Source organism: Phyllostomus discolor, chromosome 7 (genome assembly GCF_004126475.2).
Source record: "Phyllostomus discolor isolate MPI-MPIP mPhyDis1 chromosome 7, mPhyDis1.pri.v3, whole genome shotgun sequence".
In the NCBI taxonomy this organism is placed as follows: Eukaryota; Metazoa; Chordata; class Mammalia; order Chiroptera; family Phyllostomidae; genus Phyllostomus; species Phyllostomus discolor.
In genome coordinates this window covers 93,461,777-93,476,138 of record NC_040909.2, presented here as the reverse complement: position 1 = coordinate 93,476,138, position 14,362 = coordinate 93,461,777, and positions in this window count along the sequence as shown.

The following is a 14,362-nucleotide window of genomic DNA, read 5'->3' as shown; positions in this document are numbered from 1 at the left end:
AGTATAAAAAAGACACAGGCAGAAATGAAGATTGCATTAAGAGAAATAAGGAAAAATCTGCAGGGAAACAACAGTGGAGGGGATAAAGCCAAGGATCAAATCAATGATTTGGGACATAAGAAAGAAAAAAGCAAAAAAACAGTAAGAAGAAAAAAGAATTCAAAATAATGAGGATATTCTAAGGAGCCCCTAGGACATCTCCAAATTTACCAACATCTGAATCATAGGAGTGCCAGAAAAAGAAGAGAAAGAGCAAGAAACAGAAAACTTATTTGAAAAAATAATGAAGTAAATCTTCCCTAATTTGGTGAAGAAAATAGACATATAAGTCCAGGAAGAACAGAGAATCCCAAACAAGTTGGACCCAAAGAGAACCACACCAAAACACATCATAATTAAAATGCCAAAGGTTAAAAATAAAGAGAGAATCTTAAAAACAGCAAGAGAAAAGCAAAGAACTACAAGGGAGTTTCCATAAATCTGTGAGTTGATTTCTCAAAAGACACTTTGCAGACTAGAAGGGACTGGCAAGAAGTATTCGAAGTGACCAAGAACAGGGACCTACAACTTAGATTACTCTGTCCAGCAAAGCTATCATTTAGAATTGAAAGGCAGGCAAAGTGCTTCCCAGACGAGGTAAAACTAAAGGAGTTCATAATCACCAAGCCATTATTATATAAAATGTTAAAGGGAACTGTATAAAAAAGAGAAAATCAAAACTATGAACACTAAAATGGCAACAAACTCACAACTATAAACTACTGAATGTAAAAAGCAAACTAAGCAAACAATCAGAACAGGAACACAATCATAGACATGGAGATCATTTGGAAGGCTATCAGCTGAGAGAGGGAAGGGGGAGAATGAGGGAAAAGGTAAGGGATTAAGAAATACAAATTGGTAGGTACAAAATAGATAGGGGGATGTTAAGAACTGTGTAGGAAATAGAGAAACCAAAAAAATTATATGTATGACCCATGGACATGAACTAAAGGAGTGAATTACTTAAGGGAATGGGGTACAAGGCAGAGGGGAGCAAAGGGGGAATATTGGGACAACTATAATAGCACAATCAGTAAAATATATTTAAAAATAAATAAAAAGGAATAAACTTAAAAATAAAAATAAAAGGTCTGCTGACTGCTCCAGTTTGCTCTATGTCCATTAAAAGACTCATCAGGGCATATTAGCCAAGTATTTAACAAGATGAGTCTGGGATTCTGTACACTTGAGTCTGTCTTGGATGTACTAAGAAGATTCTGTATCTACCACAGTGAGTAGAACATCATTATATGCATACACACCTATGATCCTCACCTTAAAAAAAGAGCATTTTAACAAAACTCTAGAATGATCACAAAAACTACAGTTGTCCCTACAAAAAAATCAGCTAAGTGCTACTGGGTAACTTGAGTAGACTCCACCTGGGCAATGTGGAAGAATCCTATATGCTCTGTATGATATCCTTCACAGTGATCTGTTTCACCATTTTTCAGATAAATAATAGTTCATTACCAAGAAGACCTATCCAAAGCTGCTTCATGTCTATAACTCTAAAGGCCTTACTATCTCACACTACACTTCACTTATTCTGTGTCATGGTCACTGTCTGCATCTTATTCCTCCAAATTGCTCACCTCTGTTATTTTACACAGACATACACCAATCTCTGAGCAGCACATCTATAATTTTTTAGGTCTCTGGTTTTCTTTGTCCATGGTAGGGGATGCTAGACTAGGCTTCGTGGACACAACAGCAGGGACCCTGGCTTCACAGCACCCACCAGCCAGCCACATTGGGCTAATGGTGCCACCCAATGGCTGATGTTGGCCAGACTTTGTGCTTCTCCTTATTACTCATACCTTTCCTTCCAACCTGATCTCATTCTACCTGCTTTTCTTTTCTTTCTATTTTCTCAACATGTTCCACCTTTATCATTTTACTTCCTTTTCTACCCAGCCTCTACCCCAAACACCATGTTCCTTGTGCTCTCAATATCTATACTCATTTCTTTGCAGCATGGTTTCCCTGAAATCTCCCAAACTTGAATCTCTCCCATCATTTCCTTGCTCCACTATTACCCCATGAACTTCTGAATGCTGCCAGAGGAACATTCATGACCCCACAAGCCATTCCCCTCACCATCATGCCCATTACAATAAGCCCTGCCTCACCTCTCTTGGAAGAAGAACTTGCTCCCACCTCACAGAGTCATTTGAAACCACCTGCAAATAACCTTTATCCCTCAACCTCCTGTTCTTCACAAGGATAAACTCAGTTATATCTGCATCTGTCCTTATATCCTTTGACCCATGTGACCCTTCTTCTGTTCCTGATCTTTGATTCACTATATTTTAGCACCTTATATTTTCTGTGTCTTTTCTTGATTTTTTTCCCATGTTCCCTATAGTAATATGGTCAAGTTTCTTCCATTATAAAGAACATTCCTTCCCTCAACCCTGACATCTCCAATTAGCTCTGTTTCTCACCTCTCCCTCACCTGTTAAATTAATTTTACACATAGTAATAGGTTTAATGTAACGTGGATTTCTGGTCAAGAGGGCAGAGTAGGTACACTTTGTGCTCACTTCCTCCCACATCAAAATTACAACTAAATTATAGTACAACCATCATTGAGAACCACCTGAAGACTAGCTGAACAGAATTCCCATTACTAAGGATATAAAGAAGCCATGCTGAGTCTAGTAGGAAAAGTAATAACCATACTCTCAGAACTAGACTAAAGGATTAGAAGACCCTAGTACACCTGCAGCCACAGATGCAATCCTTCCCAACCATATCTTCTGTTTACCTGAGAGTCAACACAATCCTGAGTGTTGTGCACAAATTTTCCCTTTAATAAAGATTATACACATGGCCCAGGGCTATGTTTAACTCTCCAAGCCTCTGTTTTATTACAGGCCAGAGTTTTAGACCATCTGGACATACTAAAGAAGGTTATATTTGTCCATTATGTCAATGATTTTCTGTTTATTGGACTGGAGAAATAGACACAGCACATTTTTGGAAGCCTTGGCAAAATACCTAGGGAAGATAAAACCTACAATGATTTAGGGTCTACCAAGTCATAATATTTTAGAAATTTGGTATTCCATGTTTGCCAGAACATCCCCTCTCAAGTAAACGAAAACATAATGTACTTAATATTTAAAACTTCAAAGAAGGAAACACACTCCTAATAGACTTCTTTGGTGTATGTACCACACCTGGGATTATTTCTCTGGATCATGCACCAAGTTCTATGAAAGGCTGCCAGCTTTCCAATGTAGGGAAGCCCTTTGCAATACATCCAGGCTACACTACAAGGGTTCCTGCTGTTTGAGCCATTTGTCCTGGCAGCCATCATATGTTAGAGATATATATGATGAGAAAAGATGCCTGTAAGGGTTAATGGCAAGCCACAAGAGGAAAATCACAATGAAGAGTTCCTAGAGTTTTGAAGCAAGGCTATGCCATCCGCAGCAAAGAATTGGACAACTGCAAGAGTGCCACTGGGCCCTGATGAAAATGGAGTTTTTCATCACGGGTCACCAAGTGACCCTGCAACAAGAAACGTCCATTATGTACTGAGTCTGACAGTCAGTCAGAAGGTTGGCTGGTGCCAGTAGCAGTTTGTCATAAGGTTGGTACAAGACCCTAGTATGCTGACCTTTTTAAAGGAGACAAAAAGACACTTGGTGGCAAGTTTGCTATACTAGAACTTATCCACTTTTGAAAGGACAATTTATTTTTTTGAGAATAGACACATACTCTAAGGACTCATACCTTTCCTGCCCACAGAACCTTAGTCAGTTCCATTGAGTTGTAAATGGATGTCTCATTTGAATATCAAACTAGAGTTAGAATCTAAATAGTTTTAAGTAGGTTTGACAAGCAACTGAGAGATTTAGATATGAATATGAATTTATAAACTATCATATGATGGATGACCACTGAAGCCATAGGAATGGGCGTAATTGCCCAGAGATGGAGCATAGACTAAAAAAAAAAAAAGTAGACATAAACCTGAATGAAGGAACCTCCAATAAGTACCAAATAGACAGAAAATAATGAATTAACTTCTCTCTCATTTTACTTGCACTCAAACCTCTCTTCAAGTAATACCTTCTTCTTAAAAGCACTCCTCTCTATAACAATACCCCTCTTTCAAACCAAGTCTTACCTTTGTGTGCCTATGTTATCATATTTGGATTCCAGGAGCAGCATTAATTTGTATAGGTAACAGCTTTAGAACTCAACCATTCATTCACTTATTCATGCATGTATCAGTTTATTCTATAATTACAACCTATACTAAGTGCAAACACTATGATAGATGATGGGAAAACAAAAACTAACGGAATAGATTTCACCCTTGGATGATGTGGGAAAGACTGATACGCTTACCAATTTCATTTTCTCTTTCTGGACAAAAAGGGAGACCACCTTTCTCAGCTGCCTGTGGAATCATTTTAAAGCCTATTATACGTTTTGGCCAATGAAATGTGAACAGAAGAATATCAAATTTTGATTATAATACTACACATCCTCTTTCTTCCTCTTCCACGTATGTCTAAGGTGACAGCATTGCCAAGTAGAAGGAAACTTGAGTTTCTGAATCACCACTTGGCCATGAGCTGCCTAAGAGAACCACAGACCTTCACTGTGTTAAGTTATTAAATCTGGGAGTTGTTTGTACCAGTTAACATCAACTACTTTGAATTCCACAATGTACAGTCTAAGAGCAGTAATACAATGTCACTCTGGCAGAGGAAACAGTGTGTGTGAATTATGGAGGCCTCACTACTCACATGTGCACCAAACCGTGAGCAGTCTGGAGAGCTGGAGCTTAGTGCCAGTGAGAATGGGCAGAAAATAAAGGAGAAAATGGCCTGACTGTGAGACCAATTATACCTAAAAATTTGGTAATAATCAGTGGGAAAACGTTCAAGAGTTTGAGGAGAATTATATTTACATGTTAGAAAAATCACTCATCATCAAAGTGAAGGTCAGAGTGAAATTATTTTGGAGCCAGGGAGACTAGTGTGGAAAAACGTGTATTGTCCAGCCAAGAGATGTTCAGAGCCTATACGAAGCCAGAGGGAGTGGAGGTGGAGAGGAGAGAACAGAACAGGGCCTCAGAACACAGGGACTGGTTGGATTGGATTGAAGGAGATTCAAATTACTCTTGGACTCCAGGCTTGGAAAAATAGGTACATAGAGATTACAATTTGAAATGTGTAATGAAAACAGTCCAATGTATAATAGAGACAAGAAATGAAAATATGCTTAGGAATAAACATGCTGAAGCCAAATAAAAAAAGAAATAAATTACAGAGAGATGTAAAAGAAGATTTGAACAAATAGAGAGGCAGATAATAATGTTGGCTGGATAAAACTTCATCATTGAGATGGCAATACTGCCTCAATTAATTTCTATAATGCGGTTCTAATAGAAATAAGAATGGACAAAACCTTATGATTTTAGCCCTGGCTAGGTGGCTCAGTTAATTGGAAAGTTGTCCATGTACCAAAAGGTTGCTGGTTAAATTTCCAGTCTGGGCACATACCTAGGTTGAGGGTTGTTTCCCAGGTCGGGGCGTGTATGGGAGGTAACAGATCAATGTGTGTCTCTGTCTCTCTAGTCAATAAAACATATCCTCAAGTGAGGAAAAAATGGTTCTAAAGTTCATCTGTACAACAAATTAAGAACACTTAAAAATAAAAATAAAACGAGGAAACTCGCACTGCTGTGCATTATAAGTCATTTAAATGAAATCCTGTGATGTTGGTGAAGTGGTCTACAATGAGACTGGTGCAACACAATGAAAATATAGATATAGACCCTAGTAAATAGAAGAATTGAACATATAATTAAAGTAGTGTTTCACATAAAAGAGTATTTAATCTATTGACTATTTGAAAAACTAAGTATATATAATTATGTCTCTATTAGAAATTTCAGATCAGTTAGAATCAAATTTTCTTTTAAAAATTAACATTGCCTCAAAGATACAGCTAATGAGGCAGTTCTTTTGATAAAGAAAATACAAAATTACAACAGAAATATTATATATGAGGTTAAGTTACAATAAATATTCTGAATTAAGACAAAATCCCATCAAATAAAAGTGAAGAAAACAACAAACCAAGGAAAATCTATAACATGCATGACAAAGGATTTATCTTTTTTTTGCTTATTTGTTTTTTAAAAATTTTATTTATTTATTTTCAGATAGAAGGGAAGGAAGAAAGAGAGGGAGAGAAATATCACTGTGTGTTTGCATTCATGTGCCCCCACTGGGGATCTGGCCTGCAACCCAGGCATGTGCCCTGACTGGGAATGGAACCAGTGACCCTTTGGTCCACAGGCTGGTGCTCAGTCCACTGAGCCACACCAGCCAGGGCAGATTTTATAAACTTTATGTTACAAGAATTCTTGCCAATCAATAAGAAAAAATTAACACTACCAGTAAGAGCTGTGGTAAAGAAATGAAAGAGAAAATTCACAAAGGAAGAAATTTAATAGCCTGTAAACATGTGAAAAATGAATACTATTGGTGGAAAAACACTAAACAAAGAATTAAATGATGTTAGAGTCAGGAGATGTTAACTGTGTAGAGAAATAGTCACTCTAATATACTTTTCCTAGGATATAAATCAATACCAACTTTCTATGGGGCAATTTGGCAATAGGTATCAATAATCTAAGGAACATTTATTCTATTTGGTTCAATAACTTGATTTCCATAAATTTATTCTACATAAAAAGATTCAAAACATGAACACAAGATTATGCATAAATTATTTTCATCAAAGTTATAATGCTATAAATTTAAAACATATAGTCCAATAAGGTAGAATATAAATTACAATATACATATACAAAAATAATACAGTGAAGACATTTACATGCATGTTTTAGAAATATATTTTCTCACCTGAAAATAGGGTATAGTCACATAAAACCTGAGGGGAAATCTGGTTATATACAACACAATCCATAAATATACATCTATGCCAAAGGTGTGCCAGCTGCAACCCAAAGGCCAAATGGCCCATGCCTATTTTTGTACATAAAGTTATGCTGGCACAGTCGCACCCATTGGCTTATGTATTGTCTATGGCTGTTTTCCAGCTACAATGGCAGAGTTGATTAGTTGTGACCAAAACCATCTGCCTGGAAAGCATAGAATATTATCTGGCCCTTGACAAAAAAAGTGTGCCAATTTCTAACCTATCCATATAAAAATACTGGAAAGAAAGAAATAATACCTGAAAGTAATTATTTCTAGTAAATAATTGTTAGAAATTTTAAATATTTTTCTTCCTTATATATTTGATACAAAAATTTTTATGATACATCCTGTTGCAAAAATCTGGCCACACAACAGTAGATCAGCATCATGGTGAACATATTTCAAATATAAAAATTATTTTCTCTGAATGGAATTATGGGTGATATACATGTCTTTATGACTTTTTCCTTGCATATTTAATTTACTACAATGTCCATATGTTGCTTGTGTAGTCAGAAAATATTTAAACATACAGTCAAAGGAAGATCCAGAAATTCCTAATTTTTGTTTTCTCCCTGATTTCTAAGGCATTTTGGTATTATGTTATTATGTTTAACATCTTTTCACTTTTTACAATATGAGAGAAAACTTTCTAGAAGACTTTGATGATAGGGATTTTCAATGTTACTAACTTTCATTCAAGTCATTAATTAATGCAAACATCTGGCATCAGTTATCTGCAGTTTAAATCATACTTCAAAAGATAAATCCAAGCATGAAAATATATTTTAAAAAGACCAGTGGTTATTTATCTTGTGTGCTGTGTTCTGTTTTTCGGAGCCAAATGGATTTATCCATGAGCACTTTATACCCTCTTATAATTGCCTATTCCAACATCACATATTCTGATTCAGATCATACAGTTTTAGAATCAGATGAAAAACACCCTTTGTGATCTCACAAGACTTGCCAGGCATAATTTCATAATTCAATAAAAATAGCTCAAAACAAAAATACCCACCCACGTTGCACATATATATGAAAGAAAGCCTTGTATAAATGACTAGCTATGGATATCAGCAATATATTATAAGTTAGAAAGTTGAAGAGGGAGAACAAAATGAGAACACCAGACCCACAGGGAAATGGGATGTTACAGCAAGGACCTGTGTCTCATCACCTGCTCCAGCCCAAAGCCCAGAATGTAGCCTCTACCTCAACCCTCACTGTCTGTGTTTGAGAAAGAATGCCTGTGGTAGCTGGGTTCATCCCCACCCCATGGTGACCCCATTTACAAGTTTAATACACTGCTGTGCCAAGGCCTGGACACCTTTCCCTGAGACCTTCCCCAAACTGTGGAATTTGCATGGATTTCAAAGCTGGCATGGAATTTTAAGAGAAACCTGAATCTATCAGTGACCAGATTATAGTCTTAGATTCTCTGGGATGAGCTTCTTCTGTCTGGAAAGTCAAGTGCTCCTTCTTCAGCTCATGGCACTCCCAAAGTCCAGTGTGGATGCTGACTCTGAGCTGGCTCATCTGCACCACTGGACAATCATGTTGGGTATATTTTATCCCTATTCTCCTTGTCCCCTGGTAGTTCTTTGATGGGATATACCTTATGTTCTTAATTTCTAAGACATTGATTTAATGATAACTCTTCAGAAAAAAGTGAAACTAAGAAAGAAACATAACCACATTTAATGTTCTCATCAACTGAAATGTATTTCTTAGAGATCAAGGAAATAAGATGAAGGTGGCTCATAGTGTCAATTTCTTCTTAGTTTAAATTAGAGACTGGGACTGTTAGACAATCTCTGGCATTGGTTCCTGACAGCTTAGAGCAGTTTCGTCAGCTTATCTGGACTGGGATTTCTAATGTCACTGGTATTCCTATCTGATCATTATTATTCTCTTCTATGACACAGTCACAGTCAAAGACCAATACTCTTTGGGACGTAAGTGGCCTTGAAAATTACTCACAATTCTCTCTGGAACAGCAGGAAAAGTCTGTGAGGAAATCTGGGAGCTGGCTGGAGAAGATTCTCCATTGTCCTTGACAGCCATCCAGTATTTTGCAGGCTTCTTCCTGCTTCAGAGTCCTAGCATGCCCCTGTAGGCACTAAGAATGTGACCATGGAAATGAGCTTGGCCATTTGGCACCTTTGATTCACATGACTCAACAGTTTGTGTTGAGGGAAATGGGTTTTTATCAACAGGGTTCCTAGCACTGAGGTGGGCACTGAGAGCACTCCTGCTCAGAGCCCTCTCTCCCACTAAACCCAGCACTTTCCTTGCTTCCCAAAAGGCTACAAGCCAAAACCAAGCCCAGAAGTTCCCCATATCCTTATAAGCCCATCAGACAGTCATGCAAACAGATCTCCATCCTCTATATAATGTGCGCTTGTGGGTTTCAGAGTCACCATCCTCTTGCAGCAGCTCTCTTTCAAGGTCTAGGGTGTGTTGTTCTCAGTCTTCATGTAGCAGTCCAGGAGACTGTGTGCCATGTTACATTATCCTAGGGGGTGGGGCCCAGGGATGCAAGTGTCTCTGCAGGGAACCCTGCCTCTAGGAATGGGCTCCCATCCATGCAGGGAGCAGGGCCAGAAGCCCAAAATGTCCAAGTGCCAAAAGCCCAGAGGGGAGAGCTTTCACCAAGCTCCAAAGCCCCGTGCCAGGAGTCCCCATACCAAGAGAGTGACTTATCTGTATGTCCTTCAGGAAAGCATAATTCTGCAGCTCAACATTCCTGGTCAAAGTTCAGTTCTAAGTACCTCTCATGAGTCTGGGTGGCCAGGAAAGTCCCTGCAGTTCCATCAGCTCTGTATCCATCTTCTTGAGGCAGACTTCCAGGCAGACCTCCTGACCTTGTGGCAGCCTAACCTTCAGACCTTCCATTCCAATTTTAAATGCTCAGCTCAGAGCTTCCTGCATGATCTAACATTGGGCTCTTCCTATAGTGCACTAGTATCTGCCACCCCCTCAGCTATGTCTTGAATCACTGCAGGTTCTCACAGTCACGTACACAGTTCTGCAGCTTCATATATATATTTTCCTTCAGGAAAGCATGGGCTGCTAACCTGCCTTTGTTATGTAATAAGGTACCTCTAAGCTGTAGTCTTCACTCTGTGGGCATTCCCTACCATGCCCCCCTCCTGTCTCCCTGCAGGGTTTGGGGCAATGGTGGGCTCGCCCCCTCAGGGGACCCATGTTTTACACCTGAACAAGAAGACCTTTCCTGCTGGCTCCCGACAAGCTCTGGAGCCACTTTATCCACAGACAAGGACAGAGAGAGTGAAGTAAGAAAAAAGAAGCCAGAGCACACTGTCTCATCAGCCCACACCTGAAAGTAGAGAGTGCAGCACAAAAATATGCACATCCCAAGCCTTTTGGCCAGGCAGAGTGGGAACAGTCCTGGCCATGCTTGGTGTCCAGTCATTGCTTAGCCTCTGAAATCCAGAAGGAGCAGAGCCACTCACCACAGCTCCCCACTCTCTATGCAAGCCTGGAGCTCAATTTTTTGCCTGTGAGACAGGAGTGCTCTTTCACAATAATTCTAAAGGAGGCTATTTCAAAGACAATGAAATGCAAACTGCAAAGGGCTAATTCCTTGCATTAACACATTCCCAAGTTGATAGATCATCCTATGAGTGCACTGAAAGCATGAGTCATAAATGAAGAAATGCATAATAAAAGAGTTAGTTCCTGCATTTAAAAATGAAGTCACCTTGAATTCTATGTCAAGGTAAACAGGAGGACTTTCAATCTCAATTAGTAAGTATTCAGATTCTAGTCATTAATCCGGTATCTCCAGTCTGACTGGATATAGATAAACTAAAGAGCAAAAGCATGCCAGACCAAAAGCATGTCAGCAGGTCTATTAATACTTTTCATTATACAAGTCATTCATTCAGTGAAACTATTTTCAATTTCTTAAACTAAAATATACACAATGCAACCTGATTATTACCTGTTTTTCTTTATTTTCTGATATAGGATAGGTTTGAAAAGCAAAACAGAGTAATTTATTTTATAAAATCAGAGATTGAACAGTTTCTCTAACATTGTAGGGTGATACAGGAATTTATAAGTAATTCTATTTTAATAACTCTTTCCTGTTTGTATTGATATCTTTTTTGTCATCAACCTGTCTTAATTCCTCACATCTGCCTGAAATATTTGATTTTCACATGCCATTGCAATAAACTTGACTGGAGGAAAGGGGGAGAGAGAGGAGAAGAAAGAGAAGGAGGAGACCAAGAAAGGAATGCACACTGTGTTTTCAAAGAGAATAACTTTTTCCCATCCTGTTTCATCCAGGTTAAGTAAAGGATAATGTCCAAAAATAATACGAATAGAACAGATATTCTGCATCCAAATCTGTAAACAGATCTAATATAGTCCCAGCCAGCTCTAGATCATAGATGATCTAAAAACAATATTTTAAATTGGCACTTAAAAATACTGTTAGAAAGAAAAATGTCTTGGCTCCTTCATCCTTCCTTCTTTCCTTCCTTCCTGCCTGCCCTTCTTCTTTGATTTCTTGCTCTCAAGATTTTTTTTTTCTTATAAAAATGCAGTGCAGAAGTGGTAAATCTTCACTTTTCTCCTCAGTGAAGTAGACTGAATCCTGTCTCCTGGACATGAACCCGGGGTGGACACAGACATGATAATAGAACCCTGATGGGAGTTTTCCACTGTAACAGCTAAAATTTTCTCATGACCCTTACTCTTACTGAGAATCAATAGTTTAATGGATATAAACCATCCGTTGCATTGAGTCTCACAGAAATAACTGTATTAGGAATTATTTGTTCCTAAAATCTAACAGTCAGTATTCAAATATACCTGCTGAAAATAAATTAGCCATAGATTCAAACAAGAAATAAGCATTTATTCCTGATCATCCTTTCTTCCTTTTTTATTATTATTTTTATAAATTTGTAATATCCTAAAGAACCATAAATATTTATAAGTATGTCTTTATTATCAGGTCCAGTGGAATTAACAACAATCTTATTATATTATCTGCTTATGATTTTTTTCTGGGATATATAAAGAACATCAAAGAAAAAATGATCAATACCCAATGTTTCACAGTCTAAATATCTTAGAAGTCTAGAAACACTCTATTATGAGATATTATCTTTTAAAAAATTACTTCTCTAGACTCTTATCAAAGTAAAATGTTTTATAAACTCAGTATAAATTTCCTGAGAATCAATATATTTTAGCTGTTTTAAAATGTTCATTTTGCTGTTTAAAACATTTAAGTTCTTTCAAAGTAGCTATGAAATAAAGGAAATATTTACCAAACCTTTTAATTAAATAAAAGTTGCCATGCATTGGAAAACATTTCTTGCCAAGTTACATATTCTTGCAACTAAGAAATTCTTAGATCAAAATTTTTAAAGAATAGCTGTGTCCCTCTTGATGAATTAAATACATAAAAAGAAAAGCCTTTGTTATGATTTGAAAAAATTTCTAAGATGTTGAGATAGTATGGGTTTTTTAAAAAGTCTACAAAAATGTTGTGGACCATTTTCAATATTTGAATTCTAAAAGACAGTGCTAAGGATGGACTGCCATTTGCTTAGGGTTTTAATTTAAAGAAGAGTTATTGGATTGGTTTTGTTTTTTAAACCAACCTCCTTGTGAGTCAGCATAACAATGTTTTCCTCCTGTTTACATTTAATCACAGATGCTGCACAAATTTAATTTTCCCAAGAAGTACTAACTTGGCAGAATTCCGTCCCAGTTACAGGTTTGTAGTAATTCTTGTAGATCATAGTCTATGTTAACTCAAAATGCCACTTGCATCCTCAAACAAAAAATAAGGTGCTTTTAACTGAATTCCTTCCCAAACTGGCATTCCTGCTGCTCTTGGTCCCAGTTATTCACCTCCTGTGGGAATCAATCGAAGTGTCACACAGCACAGAGAATGATATGGCTCAGAGGATATTCTGGTCAGAGCCTTGCCTATAATCTGAAATGAGACATGGAGAAAACAGCTTTTAATTGTCTAGAAGTATATAGTTAGAAGGACTTCAGGGCATAGAAACTGGCAACACTTAGGTGGGAAATGTGAAAATTTCGGAAGCCCAGTTCCAATTCAACATGTCTAAAAATCACCTCAGCCCCTATTGTGTTCTGGGCCCTGTGGCTAGGGGATAATCCTGCTCAAAGAACTTAAATTCTGATGATAAAATCTGACAATTGTGAGGTTAAGTTGGAGAAATTTCAGACCAGGCTTTAACAAAGCAATAATGTGATATATGGGGACCATGAATGGGAATATAGAAAGCCATCCTGACTAGAGGCAGTGGTGGGGGAGGCAAAGAGGAGAGTGTAGTGTTGGCCCTGGGTCTGGAGTGGGATCTGACCTACAGGAAGTAGTGGAGCCCCACCGAGGCCCAGTGTGGGGCTGTTCAGACACGGATGTTTACCGAGTGGATCAGAGTAAAACAGAGATAAGAGAGGAAAATAGATTGGCACCAGATTAAAGAAGACCTGTCATTTTAAGAAGTACGAATTTGGTAAAAGATGAGAAAACATTTAGTATTTTTTTCTGCAGAGAAGAGATAGTTGCTTCAATGCCCCAGACACTGTATCAAGTATCTTATGTACAATATTAATTTGAACCTTATGAAAATCCAATCAGGCAGAGATATATTTTACTGACAAGAAATCTGAGTCTCAAATTCAATAGCATAGCTGGGGCAGACACTGTTGGTTGCCTGTTTTCATGTGGATTTCCAAATCTTCTCCTTGCTCATCTCCATTACAGGAGCTTCCAAAACTAGAAATTCTTTTGCCCACCTGCCTTGAAGGCTAGAGGTGCCCATGGGACAGTGTTCTAGCCAGTGAAACATAAGGAGAAGTCTGCTAGAAGCTTTCACTAAAGCTTAGAATTGCTTATTTTAAAAAAAAAACAATCCAGGCCCTACTGGCACTGCTTCTACCTCTTTGTTCTCACCTGCCATGTGGGGATCATGCTTCTAGATGAGAAAACACTGTGATCCCACATGACCTCTAAGTGCACTACCAGTGAGGCAGGAGACACGTCTCAGCCAGCATCCAGTGTCCTGGTTACCAAGAAATGCCTTGTAGCACCTAGCAAGGGGCCACATGAGCACACCCTAGCTGCAGTTGACCAGTGTTTCACCTTTGCTTTATTATCATGCTATTATAATAAATTAGCATTGCATGTTGACCCTTGGGTGAGCAGTCAAGGAGGATTGTGGGAAATCACATGAACAGAAGTTTAAAAGTTAGATAATCACTTACGTATGCTCGATAAAAAGCCTGCTGAATGAAATAAAGGAATTTAGCAAAAACCAAAC